This window comes from Solanum stenotomum, chromosome 3 (genome assembly GCF_019186545.1).
Source record: "Solanum stenotomum isolate F172 chromosome 3, ASM1918654v1, whole genome shotgun sequence".
Lineage (NCBI taxonomy): Eukaryota > Viridiplantae > Streptophyta > Magnoliopsida > Solanales > Solanaceae > Solanum > Solanum stenotomum.
In genome coordinates this window covers 32,800,122-32,815,311 of record NC_064284.1, presented here as the reverse complement: position 1 = coordinate 32,815,311, position 15,190 = coordinate 32,800,122, and the positions used below count along the sequence as shown (strand labels likewise).

The 15,190-nt window shown below is 34.0% G+C and overlaps 1 long non-coding RNA gene across 1 annotated transcript; it reads left to right on the top strand.

Moving 5' to 3' along the window:
* The first annotated feature begins 1,788 nt into the window (after positions 1 to 1,788).
* LOC125859513 (uncharacterized) lies at positions 1,789 to 7,780 on the top strand. The gene is made up of 3 exons (XR_007445777.1): positions 1,789 to 2,009; positions 5,077 to 6,177; positions 7,237 to 7,780. It is a non-coding gene; the product is annotated as an uncharacterized LOC125859513 (long non-coding RNA).
* Positions 7,781 to 15,190: the final 7,410 nt, after the last annotated feature.

Below are 15,190 nucleotides of genomic sequence, written 5' to 3'. Positions count from 1 at the left end.
AATCTTTAGCTATGTGTCCTAATTTTCCACAATTGTAACAAGTACATTCTGTTAGTTTTTTCTTTGGTCTATATGGTCTTTTAGTTTTATAGTTTTTACATAGTATCTTCTTCTTGGTTTTTTATATTTATATTTTGATATATATTTTTTATTATATTTTTTTTATAGTATCTGTCTGTACAACCGAATTGGGGTGTTGTTTTATTTTTGCAACATGCTAAGTTTTTTACCAATATTTTTTCCATTTTTATTTCTTCTTTATGTTTTTCACATAGTTCTATAAACCATCGTTGTAAGAATTTCATTCTAGTTCCTAAGGTATCTGTTAATCCTGCTTCATTCCAACTTTTGAAAATTCGTTTCTTATAGCTACTTCGTATTTATATAATATTTTCATAGTTGTAGTAGCTATTTCACCATCAATTTTTTTATTACTTCTTAAAGTTTTTAAACTTTCATCTGATAAATTTTGTAGCCATAATTTTACTGTTCCTATAAGTGTTCTTTCTATATATCCAGGTGTTTCTGTCATTCCTATTTTGTTATCTATTAATTGTTTTGATATATATCTCATCCATAATTGGATTGTTTTATTTATATCTGCTACACAGTCTAAATCTAGAAAATTATGTTGTTCAGTTATTGGTTTAGGTGTCCATTTTTTATTCAATCTTTTATCCCATATAGTTTTTTCTCTATCATATTGTTCATAGTTTGTATTATAATATTTTAAATTTTTTGGATTTTTTATTCCTGATGTACTAGGTTTTTTATCCATGTCTATGTCTCCTGTATTTATTTCTAAATTCTTTGTATTATCCATGTTTGTTAAAAGTTCCGTATATGTTTCGTTTGTTTCTGAATGTTGTTCATCTAGATCATCGTCGTTTATTTCATCAATTCTTATTTCAGGTAGATTATCTTGGTTATTTTCTTCTTTTTCTTCTAGTTCTTCTTCTAATTGCAATTTTTCTTTAAATTTATTTATCTCATTTGCCAATTTTGTTTTTTGTTCTTTTTCTTTTTGTTTAGTTTCATACATTTCTTTCAATATTACCAGCTCTTTTTCTAGTTCTATTGTTTTAGTATTTTTTACTTCTTCTAATTGTTGTACTTCCTTTTTTGCTTGTTGTTTTATTTTTTCAATTTCCGTTTTTCTATCTATTTCTTCATTTTCTTTTGTTATTCTTATCATAGCAGTAAAACTATATTCTAATTTTACTGTTTCTTTTTCTAACATTAAATTTAGATTGTCACCTATTTTCTTATATCTTCTTCCTAGATTAGAAAATATTATTTTTATTTTTAATCCGTCATAGTTTTCATATGTTTTTTCATTTATTGTGTATTCTTCTTTATTCATTTATAAATTGTGTTGTAGTTTATATTCTAAATATTCTATTTGTATTTGTAACTATAAAATAGTTTTTCTTTGTGCTACTATAGATTTTTTACAGATTCCTGCAAATATATTACTGTTAAGTCTATTTTGCCTATGTCTCAATTCTTGTCTTTTTGCTATAATTATTTCAGTAAGTTTTTGTCTATATTCATTATTCTCGTTATTCATTGTATCTTTAAATATTGAACATATTTGTCTTCTATTTTAGATATATTATCTATTAATTGATCTACTTTATCGTTATTAGTTTTTGTGATATTGAGTTGTTTATATTCTGAATATAATTTATTTAATTTTCTTCTTATTTTTCTTAACTTTCTAATAGTATGTTTCTTCTTATATTTCTTTTCATCCGTATCTACCAAAACTTACAGATTTTATTTCTCACCCAAATCTAACCACTTTTCCCATGGCTTCTCCTCTGTCTACTTCATTTTGTTTGACCTCAATAAACTTGGGTAAAATATCAGAAATAGTGATTATTTTACGAGGATATATACAATGAAACATCAAGAACCATTTTTCTCATTTAATGGCCAGTTATTACAATGTAGCTGATGACATATGAATATACCATGACTTGTTTTTGTTGTTGTTTTGCTCACAGGTGTGTCACACCCCAAATCTGGATGTGATGGCACGTGTCTATTTCCCACCGGACATGTCAGCCTAACCCAACCACAACGATAGAGAAGTAGAAATACGAGAATAAAAGATAATAAATAAGCGAAAGACTTTAATTAAGACTCAACACTACCCAGAATTTGGTTGTCACATGTACAAACCTCTAAATACAGAATTCGAATAAAAATATACAAGTCTCAGAGTATAGTTCTCGAACAGAACAAAACTGAAATTAAAGATAACTCAAGGGCATGTCTGGAATGAACCGCTACCGCTCGAGTATGTCCCGAAGCTCAATCTGCTAAAGAAAATACTAAGCCAAATCTGAGAGAGCTGCCAACCTACACAATTGTGTAGAAGCAAGGGTGAGTACCGAAAACCACAGGTACTCGCAAGTAACTCTAAACTAAGCAAAACTAGCAACTACAAACAACTCCTTTCAAACCCAACCGAACCACCGAAACTTCAATTCAGCAGCAAACCAACCAACCTATACTAAACAGATCATATTCAACAGCCAGAACCAACAGTATATCCTCATCAACCTCAGATCAACAAATAAGAGCAAGTAGATCAAATTCCACATAAGAAGGGTAAACCGATACAATCCCAACATCACAGACAAAGATAAGGCAAATGCGATGCAAAATGCAATAATGATGTCATGTAGTCGTGATGCATGTCTGTCCTACGATACACATCTGTTGACGTAGTCAGTCCGCGCTAAATACTCAAATCAGAACCCATGGGGGCCACACATGGACCATGTATCACCGCCGAAACCAGATCTCATCGACATCCAAATCGCTAGCCGGAGCTAGTCTCAACAGATAGTTCACACATGGGATGAATAATGAATATGCACATGTCATCAATCACAATCATATTACGATCACATCATAGTATTACACATCATCTGTCTCAATCACAACCATATCACGGCCACATCATAGTATTACACATTATCTGTCTCAACATCAATGTCTCTATCAATCATAGCCTACTCATGCTCTTCTATCCCCTCAATATCAGTTATCACATGACTTATTCAACAAATTCAAGTCACATATAACACATTTAGCTCGTTTTATTCCCCATCTTTCATTTACAACAATTTCAATCAACAAATAAAACCCATCCTCAATCCCCATTACTCCCCAACACAATTAGGAAAGTAGTCATGCGTAGTCTAAGAGTTTTACAAAGTTTGGAAGCCACTTGCCTTAAAATGAACTCCAAAAGTTACTTGACAATGCCTTTCCTTTTCGAGTATAATCTGGATCACAATAATCTATTCAAACAATTATTCACAATCACAATTCAAGTCCAATGACACCAAAATCAAGAAATTTAGGGAAAAAGGGCAAAACGGTCCAAAAGTCTCATACCTGAAAACGATACCCAAATCTGGAAATTTTTGATGTAAAATGATCCTTAAAGTATTTGGAAGCTAATGGTGAAAACCAATTTGAAAACGGAGTTGAAATCAATTCACAAATTAAATTTGAAGGAAAATCCACGTTCTTGAAAAAGCCTAAAATATTCGGATCCGAAACCCCGACTCGAAAATGAAATATCTCTTGAAAAACATTTTACCCATGCTTAGATAAGTTCAAATATGAAATTTCATCAAAAACGGTGTTAAGATCGACCTTGAAATTCTCAATTTATCAAACTTTAACTTTACCGGGAAAGTCCAAATTGTACGCGGTTAATATGATGGAAATAATCGATGAATCAATAATTTTATGTTAAAATCAGTTTACCCATAACATAAGGATCGTAAATATACCTTTTTCATCAAAAAGGGAGTCCAAATCAATAAAACCCCAATTTTTTCCCAAGAGATTTACGGATAGGGAAAAAAAATCAGATAAAAAGATTATGAGAAAATGTCAAATTGAAGATTGAATACTAACCCTCATATTAATTCAAGAAGAAACCCGCAAGAATCACTCCATTCCGATCTCTAGAACTCCCGATATGCTCAAAATACCAAATGAACACAGTCTGAGATTTTTATAACAGTACATGGCTGTTATGCACCAGAAAAACAGCAGTTAATCTTTCACTAAAAAGGCCGTAATTTCCTCATACGATAGTGAAATGACCCGATTCTTTTTTGTAAATGTCTTAAATAATGATACGGACCTGCTCGTTCAATCGGAGCTCAATTTCATGCTCGTTTGCCCAGTCAAATATCATTTCTACTCGGTAAACAATTATTTCTTATTTGCGATAAAAGTCCAATCTCGGGTTAGCGAAAATGCACCAAAATTTGCAGATAAGTCCTATAATTCATGCTCAAAATTTCAGAACCTTCGGAATAATTTTTCGACCTTTAAAACTAATAATGAACCCTTTAGTTGCCACAATTTGCTGAAATAGTGTCAAAGCATCCAAGAAGCTTAAAAGCTCACCCAAAACTCATTTGGCACTTCCCGAACACAAACCAAATATGCTACTAGCTTGAAAATGACATTTCGGACTCAATGAAATCGTCGGAATTTGAATTCGAGGTCTCCTTGACCCGGTATCCGATAAGGCGTCAAGAAACTAACTTTAGGCTCAAAAACTCGAAACGCACTCGGGGCCTCTAAAAATTCAACCAAGACTCATTCTAGACTTAGAATCACCCCCTGAATCCAACGGTGCCCTCGGAATTCCATTTCGAGCACCGGAACCTCGTTTGTTGACCAAAGTCAACTCTTGATCAAAATTTCACAATTTTTGCAACTTAGGACCTCAAATCTTCGTTTTAACTCCAAATTCGACTCCGTAAATTCTCATAAGCCCGTTTCGACATTCTAAAACTGTTGGAATCAACGGAAATCCGATTCGAGTCTCGAAACTCCAAATGACTCGAAATAGCACTTTTAACCAAACTTTAACTCTTAAAAACTTAACTTTCCAAAATCTCAACTTTTCATCAATTTTTCCTTCAAAACAACTTCAAAAATACAACAATTAGGACTCGGAGCAACTATCGGGAGGGGTAAAACGGTCATTTTATGAAAATTTCCAAAAATGACCTTTAGGGTCATTACAAGGTGCCATTTCGAGCTTGACTCACATAACAGTGGTACGCTAACAGCAACGGTCTCGGAAATGTTGGCTGAAAAACTACTATCCATGACCGCCAAAAAAGTATATCAAATTGTTGTTTTCAAGGTGCACACATATATAGCACTACAATTGAACAAGCTTCTCTCTGTACTATCTCCTTACATTACATATGATCCTCATCAATCATTGCCAGTTGCCTATATCAACTGCCAGTTTTCTCATAAGCTTTTTAGACTTTAGCTACAAAAGCCGTTATTTAAAAAAGCTTGGCACACTGATTGTCTCATCCTGCCCTGGAAAGAAGCCGTCAACATCTGCGCTCCTCAGCGTGGGAACTAAGAAGCAAACATTCGAACCACTCACTCATACGAAGAAACAGTAACAAGCATTTTACATTTTTAAACTACTTATTCCATAATTTGTTTGTTCTCTTACAATACCACATAGGTAGCAGAAAAACAAAAGTTGGGTGCGGCCAAAATTCAATCACATGGTTTGACATGTATAGCTGGATTTTGATTGCCTATACCAACGTCTTATAATCAGTCGCCTCAATGAAGTTTCTCCCTTTTTTGTGCAAATGACAGTTCTGTCTCCAGTGTAGAATGTGCAGCTGCGAGTTAATTTGTTGTTGCACTTTTTTCTGATACTGGTCAGTTTTTTTCCCCAGGAAAGCGGTCTCTGTTCGCGCGCGCTCCGTCAGAGAATTGCGCGGTGGTGACCGACGGAAATAAGTTGTGTCACTGCCGCCGAAGGAAGAAATTACAAACATGGCGATACCACTAAGGGCAATGGGAGAGTTATTGAAGTATTGATTTAAGAACAGGAAGCTCCTAGAAGAAGCTCTTACTCACTCTTCCTGTCCTAATTCAGCTTCTAATTACCAGCGACTCACGCTCATCGGCAATGCCGCTCTCGACTTAGCTATTTCCAGCTATTTCTTCGTGACTTACCCTGATGTTGACTGTGGTAAGATATCTGGCCTCTCCACTGCCGATGCAAGTACCGAAAAACTTGTTAGAGTTGCTGTCCAGCACGGTCTCTACAAGTGCCTCAGCCGTGATTCGGCAATCCTCGGTGAAAAGGTACATACTAGTATTTAACTTATAGGCATCTACTTCACATTGTTGTGTAGTTTAAGTTTTGTTGTATTTTCTCCTTCCGTCCCAAAATAGTTGTGGCTTTTGGCTTTTCGAGAGTCAATTTGACTAATCTTTGGAGCTAAATTGGATTGCAATAATTTAATTTTTTAAAATTGAAATTTAGATATTCATAAGATATACATACAATACTATAAGTTGCAATTCATCTTATATATCAATGTGGTGAAAAGATATATTTTTAAATTGTTGGTCAAAGTTCATATATTTCACAATCGAGAAGCGGATAGTGACAAGTATTTCGGGGGCGTTGGGAGTAACTATCAAAGTATCTATATAAGCATATAATAGAGAATGTATACAAGTAAATATTTCAATAAAAATTAAGACAAATCCACCTAGTGATGGCACTGGTCAGATATTGACCTCTGCCTCGTATGTTAATGTTCAAAAAATGGGTAAAAAGCATAAATAACCCCTCGAGAATAGGGTGCAAAGGAATGCTCATAAAGTTAAAGCATGTAATAGGTTTTTTTGGATAAGTTTAGGAGGGTAATTTTGTGTATTTTTTTCTTCAAATATTAATTACATGAAGGAAGGGAAATGACAATTTTACCTTTTGAAATCATAAGAGGAGGGTAGACACGCCATCCCTTTTACACTTTAAGGTCTTTAAAAATGTATATATAACTACATGAATGCTCAAAGTATAGTTTGACCATCTGAATTTTAATAGACTCCTCCACTTTAGGGAGTAACTAGCTATATAGAAGTAAGCAAAGCATAAAATATGAACTTGGGAGAACTCCTCGCACTTACTGTATGGATTGCTCATATAAGCAAGTTCCCAAAAATTACGAAATGTATTAATCGAAAAAGTTCTTTGGTCTTGCTAGTCTAATTCGGCAGTTGCATCTTATCCAATATGTATGTCCATTTTGTTTCCTTTTGTGAGTCTTTGAATATCTAAGGCCATACTTGTTTCAAATAGTGAAGATTTCAGTTAGCCATTGCATATGACACTTAATTTTCCTTTGGTAACAGTGCGTAATTGCGCATCTCATTGGCACTAGATTGTCAAACTGATTACAATAGTTCCTATGTGGAATTGTAATAGAGGAGACTTTGAATTTGACGTAAGTGAAGGAGTTCGTGAAAACAGTGCAACAGGAGGAGGAGATTGAGTTCTACGGAGGAACAATAAAAGAACCAGAGGTTCTTGCAGACATTGTGGAGTCTATAATGGGGGCTGTATATTTGGATTGTGGCTTTGATGTGAATGATGTCTGGGTGGTCAGTTTCTTTTTTACTATTTAAGTTTGTTCTCGCCAATGATATTATGAAAACTCTATTTACCTTATCCTTTCTGGATTTAGAGTACCAATGTATCAATCAACTATGCCTCAATCCCAATTAGTTAGGTTGGTTATACGAATTCTCTATATCTGTTCCTCTGGATTTCTATTATAACTTGAAAATGTGATTATGTGGAATCAAAGAGTTGAGTCTCGCAGGCCTATTGGCTTTTAGTAAGTGCTTCTAATTTACAGCCTCAACGTTAGTGTACAAGGGGTTTTAACTGATATTTGTCGAACCTTTTTTCATGTAAAGCTAGTTATGCTTGTATACTTTGCATCAAACTGACTCAAGGCATACACCCCTGTTTACTGGTTGGTGACTTTTGCTGCAAGCTAAGTGATGTATGAGTAGTCATTATGTATGCCTGTTAATTTTTAGAGGCAAAACTTTTTTCCTCTAGTAATGTTTTTAACGTGATATTCTCCAATTGTTGAATGAAATGATTAAAAGGTATTCCTAAAACAAAATTTTCAACTGTGATTTTTTTGGTATTTTATTGAAACTCTTCTTGCAATTAAATTTTGTGCTTGTCCTCAGAATGTCACTTTTAAGCACATGTAATTTTTGCTGGCTTTTTTGGCACAAGCTTATCTATGTAATAGATTCCATGTTGGACATGGTTAGACATATGCACAACTTTAATTTTGACACTTCAGATTAGTGCTTCCACAATCTTTTTATAATATTTGCCCTTGTAGAAAAAGGTATTGTATGTGTGTGAGTGAGAGAAGGTCACTCTTTGAAATTTGAATTTCTTTTACATGAAGAACAATCTCATATTTGGGTTTTGTCTCATTGAAAATAAAATTGGGAAGGAAAGAAATGATGAAGTCCAGAATTTCATTATCGTAGAAAGAGTTATTTTAACTAAATCGATCATATTGGTTCTAATAAAATATACAATCACCTACTAATAGTAGTTTTTGTTTCCCATCTATGTTGGGCCAATGCACAAAAACAACTAATTTGAGATTAAATTTAAATGACATAATAGTTTCTCCTCCTACTTTCGGTATTTTCTTTCGGGGTTAATATCTCCTCGAAAAGTAGGCTTCATCTGTTTCATTTACATACACCAACTATAAAAAAGCCCATCAGGATTCTATTTTGGGACATTCCCTGTATATTTAATTCCAACTTTTACCCCAAATTATTTTATTCCATTTTTTCCCGCTTTGGATAAAGCAACCAAACATATACAATGCAATGACATAAATTGACTAGTTTTCATTATTGAAAAAACAACCTTGCAATAACCCTTCGTGGTGGCCTAGTGGTTTGGGCTTGGGACTTTCATATTGGAGGTCTCAAGTTTGAAACCCCTTGCCAGCGAAAGCAAGGGGTTTGTCTTCTGGGTCGAGCTCGTCGCACCGGGCTTGCCTAGTGCGGGTTACCTCTCCTATTGGTTTGCGAGCTATTGCATAGGAGCGGGGGTTTTACCCTGTGTGCACCCAAAGGGTAGCGGCTGCGGGTTTCCCTTGTCATAAAAAAAAAAAAACTTGCAATGAGCTGAGTATAAATTACAACAAGGGACATGACCTTCAACCTATGGGCCAGTGTAGGACTAACTCCCACTCCCTCCCCAGCCAGAAATTTTACAAACCTCTTTTATCATCGTAAGACTTTAAAAGATGTGGAAAATGAACTAGGACTAAACAAAATATTTTTGAATTTTAACCATCTGAATTTCCGTAACACCAATTGAAAGGCTATTAAGATGTTTCTTTAATGACTTTGTTGTAAAAGGTCACTCAAATTCTTTCTTTTATTCCTATCTTTTAATAGTCGTTTCTTTAATGACTTTGTTGTAAAGGGTCACTCAAATTCTTTCTTTTATTCCTAGCTTTTAATAGTGCAGTGTGAAGCATAGGTAATTAGTTATTACTGAAGAATTGTGTGTATGAACATGCAAAAGAAACGCTAGAATTACCGTGTGAAATGGTCCTTTAGCTTCACTTGCATCTGAGAGATGAGGCAAACTCTAGAATTACAATGGAAACTACTCAAAGTACATGTAGGAGTGCAACGATAGTACCAAATGAGTGCCACAACAAGGGGGCCAAATTTGGGTAAAGTTCCTTCTTCTGGAAAAGGAAAACAAAGGCAATAAGCATATTTAGGTAAATCTTAATTCTATTTAACAGAATAACAAAATGATACTCAATCCAAAATGTCAAAGTAAACCTCTAAAGTGAGAAGAATAAAAACCTTGAAAAGCTCTAGAAAAGCATTTTCACGAAGATTAGGGTTGCAGAGAACAAACACAAGATGTTCAGCAGATTGCATTTTGTGATCCTTATTGGGTGGTGCTCCGGTGCTGAAAGACAACGATGACATACCACCTCCTCCTCTAAAGCTGCTGACACCGACAGAGAAAGATTGAGGTAAGTTTGCCATTTTAAAGCCTCAATTGAATGTTTTTATCTTTTTCGTCCTTTCGCTTACCCTACTTGATTTTCTCTCATTTTTCTTTTGTTTCCTAACTGAACAAAGACAAAATTCACCGTTGGATTATTTTGATAAATAAAGTTCACCGTTTTATTTAAAACCGCGGCACCATCAATGACTAAAGCATACCATTCACGTGTTAATGCCATCTAGGAGTATTTCATAGTAATTTTCAAGATTGATTTGGTCTTTAGTTTTTTCGGAATATAACCAGGTGCACGTAAGGAAGCACAATACCTTTTGGAACCAGTTACACATAAGGAAGCACTTATTACGTCTAAAACTTTTCACAGTTTTTGGTGTAGCTTGAGGAGAAAACACCAGAACTTTTGGATGCTGTAAGAATAGTTAGAGATGAGCTTCACTAGATTTAAATTTTAACAAAAAAAAAAACACTAGAATATATTTCACTAAATTGCCTTAGATATTTTATAATTTTAAAGAATTAGTAATTTATAATATTAGGGGGACCATATATTTATATAGGGATCTTCTAAAATTATATTATCTTATTAAAATTGTTGATATTCTTCACTGACCGAAGTCAGGACCGGATAAAAATATTATCTTAGAGAGTTTATTAATAACCCAGTATTAATTTGAAGAGGTTTTATGTATCTATGTTCCGTATTTATTAGTGCATTGGTCTAAAGCAAGAAAAAATGTTTTCAACTTTTACATTGAAAAGAACATTGAGAAGCATGTTAGATACTCTAGAGGAATGTGACAAGAGCATTTTCGAGCAAATTGTTTTAAGGTGCATGAGTCCAAGCACGGGTAGGGCTACCATTGATATGATGATATGTACAAGTTACATTAGAAAATTACTAGTAAATTTTATTATGATCGCCCTCATTGATGATGTCAAATCTAATCTGGTTAATAGAAAACAATAGGAAAAACTATCATTTTAATTAGATTTTATGCCAAAGAAATTAAATTCCAAGTCAATCTAAAAAAAAGAATATATCATTCTTGATTCAACACAATCTCACAAATCTTCCCTTTTTGTCTTCAGTTACATTATAAAATGACTTGTAAATTTCATTAATGATCCACTTCATTGATTATCAACAAATTCCTTTATTAAAAAGTATAGCTTCTTTAGAATAAATCAAATCTAATCACAATTAATAGAAAAATAATATGAAAACTATTATTTATTTTAATTAGGTTTTATTTCGAAAAATCTAAAGACCAAATCAATCTTAAAAATTACTATGAAATGTTCCTAGTTGGCATTAACACATGTTTTGTTCATTGATGGTGCCGGGGTTTTAAATAAAACTGTGAATTATATTTATCAAAATAATCCAACGATGAATTTTATCTTTTTTCAGTTCGGGAAAAAAGAAAAAGGAGAGAAAATAAAGTTGTCTAAGTGAAAGGACAGAAAAGATAAAAACATTCAATTGAGGCTTTAGAATGGCAAACTTACCTCAAGCTTTCTCCGTCGGTGTCGGCAGCTTCGGAGGAGAAGGTGGTATGTCGTCATTGTCTTCCAGCGCCGGAGCACCCCCTTATAAGGATCGCAAAATGCAATCCGTTGAACAACTTGTGCTTGTTCTCTGTGACCTTAATCTTCGTGAAAACGCTCTTCTAAAGCTTTTCAAGGTTTATTCTTCTCACTTTAGAGATTTACTTTGACATTTTAGATTGAGTATTATTTTGTTGTTCTGCTAAATAGAATTAAGATTTACCTAAATATACTTTTTACCTTTGTTTTTCTTTTCCAGAAGAAGGAATTGTTCCCAAATTTGGCCCCCTTGTTATGGCACTTATTCGGTACTATCGCTGCACTCCTACATGTATTTTGAGTAATGTTCCATTTTAATTCTAGAGTTTATCTCATCTCTCATATGCACATGAAACTAAAGTACCACTCCGCACTGGTTATCTACTCTGCACCATTAAAAGTTAAGAATAAAATGAAACATTCAAATCACATTTTACAACAAAGCTATCAAGAAAACATCTTCATGATTTTTCGATTGGGGTTACTGAGAATTTCAAATGCTTAAAATTGAAAATGTCCCGTAGAGTCCTAGCTTTCCCCCCTTAGCCTCTTGTAGATTCTTAGGATGATTAAAGAGGTTTGTGAAATTTCTGGCTAGGAAGGGAGTGGGAGCTAGTCCCACAGTGGCCCATGGAGTACTTCCTTTGTTGTATTTCGTACTCAGCTCATTGCAAGGTTGTATTTCCAATAATGAAAACTAGACAATGTATGTTATTTTCATTGTTTATGTTGGATTACTTTATCATTAATAAAATGATTTGGGGTAATAATTGAAAACAAAAATATAGGAAAGTCTCAAAATAGAATTCCAATTCGCTTTTCCATATTTGTTTTGATGTAGATGGAGCCAAAACCCCACTTCGAGGAAACATTAACCCAAGAAAGGAAAATGTCACCTCTAGGAGGAGAAATTTTCTGTCATTTAAATTTAATCTAAATTAAATTGTTTTTGTGTCTTAGCCCAACTTAGATTGTAAACATAAGCTACTATATCATTATGTAGGTAGTTGTATGCTTGTCAGAACCAATATTATTGGTTCATTAAAGGAATTTTTTCTACCATGATGAGAATTGAGATTCGGACTTCTATTCTCTCAACTATTTCATTCGTATTTCTTGAACTTCTATTGTAGACATTCTGTTCAATCATTTGTCTCGTATTTCTTTAACTTATAGTGTGGAAGTTCCTAGCTGTTTCTATAAGTTTGCCATCGTTAATTTTCACGTTTGCGGGAGATAGTTTCTATCTATCCTGCTTTGTTGTCACCAAGCCTGACTCCTGTACAATCCAATAGAGTTTGTAGTGCACTAGCACTTGTACAGGTGTATTAACTTCGTATCGTTGTGGACTTTTTCATAGTGTTTGTATTATTCATTCTTGTTGGTGATCTTAAAGTAGTGAGTTATTGTCAAAATAGGTATAGAAAATTGGATATATTTGGATTGTGCTAAATGTATCAAGAGAGGTGGATGGTGAATGCAACAAACTGGAATGTGTTAGTAGGGAAGTAGTTTAAGTTTTTTCTCTTTCTTGGAGCATGACAAGTATCACTTCCAAATATCTGTTGTTACCATAGTATAAATGCTTTAAGATGCCTCTGTTATTTAGGTTTTTTGCTGGTCAAGGTCAAATTTTCTATCCTTCCTATTGAAATAGTTTCTCATTACTTTCTATTTTGCAATTTGTAGTGTCACGACCCAAAAATGGACGTGATGACACTCGTCTTATCCCACCAAGACAAGTCAGTCTAAAACTCAATCATTACAATAAAATGCAGAAATTTCATAATCAACTCAAAAATACCTCCAAAATCTGGTTGTCACGTGTACAAGTCTCTAAAGTATTACAATTGATTCAAAAGAAAACACAAGTCTCAAATGACTTTGTTTCTAAAATAGATTAAGATCATAATTAAGAAGAAAGAAGGTTCGCTAAAATGACAAGCAGCTACCTCACAAACCTACACAAGATGCCTCAAACAAGGAGAAGAGAAAATATCACAAAGATCCGGGTTAGTAACCTACAAAAAAAAAATGCAGTAGCAAGGATGAGTACCAAACCACACGGTACTCAGCAAACAAACCTCTAAACACAAGCTAAGGGGATCGAATACGAGTACTCCTTACACCCCAACCGAACCTCCACAACTACAAACTGCATAAAACCTGCCCAAACTAACAGCTCACAATTCACAAGCACATATCTCAACAACAACGTTCTAACAATCACATATTCTCAACAACAAGCTCAATATTAATCAATTACAACCTCCACAACTACAACCTGTATAAAACCAGTCAACCAAACAGTTCATAATTCACATAGCACATAACTCAACAACAACACTCTAACAATTACATATCCTAAACAACAAGCTCAATATTCATCAATCAAAGTTCCACAGAAAGGCACTCACAAGATCAGCAAAACACAATATCAAGTTCACTAATGATAAATATGTGTAATGCAATGGAATGCAATGTCAAGTATAGTGATGCATGTCTGACCTAGTGATACACACCCGTTGTCTCTCAGTCCGGGACTCATGGGGGACATATCTGTCCATGCATCCATCGCGGCGAGCGATACGACCTCGATAATAGTAACCATTGCTGCGCACGATATGTCCCTCGAAATATAGTATCCATCGCGGCGCGCGATACGTCCCTCGAAATGGTACATCCTCTTTAATTTCTTATTCTTTCTCAATGCACATAACACTTGCCACAACCATGTCACAGAACAATGCAAATGACATGTTCACACAAATAATGAGGAGATGACCATTTTCATAACATTGCACAATTCACAACAACACAATCATGATACAACATCAATAATGATTCAACAAGCCTTTCAAGCCATTCTCAACACATCACACAAACAGTTGATCACACTGCCTTTTATTATCCCTTTTTCATCATTAAAATTAATCAATGTGGACAAGTCAACACATCACCAAGTCTCATTACCCCCAAACACATATTACAAGGAAATACATGAATTCCATACTCTTAATCTACTTGCTTCAAATAATTGAACAATCACTCTGGGACTTGAGCTTTCCCTTTTAGTTGAGCTTCCAAATAAATGCAATCTATTCAAATATATATTCACAATAAGATTTCGAAACTGACAACACCCACATTATTATGTGTTAGCCTTGACCTAAAAATTCACTAGAATTTATAATCAAGTTCGTAAATCTTGATGCCAATTAACATGTCAACTATCATAATTTTCTAAGTTTCAAGTCTAGAGTTAAGTTCCAATTTTATCGAATATCATAATTTGAATGGTATTCACCTAATACGATACATCTAATATTTAATTACATATACCAACCTATCAAAACTTGAATCATAATATAATAACCAAAAAATATATAACTTAAACCGAATACCTTAGGAACAGTAACGTGGAACTTGAATTTTTTTTCCTTTGACACCCTTTATTCCAACCAATGATTGGCTCATCATTCTTATTAATTTAGCACCCACCAGTTACCATTAATTTCCAAAATAAACTCACAAACCCATTTTAACAAACATACAGTAATCCACCTCAATTTCCCATCTAACTCTTAATGAATTCAAAATATTAACCAACAGAAAAAGATATCCTATATCCTAGTACTCTTTCATCCGCCAACCATAATAATTTAACCAGTACCC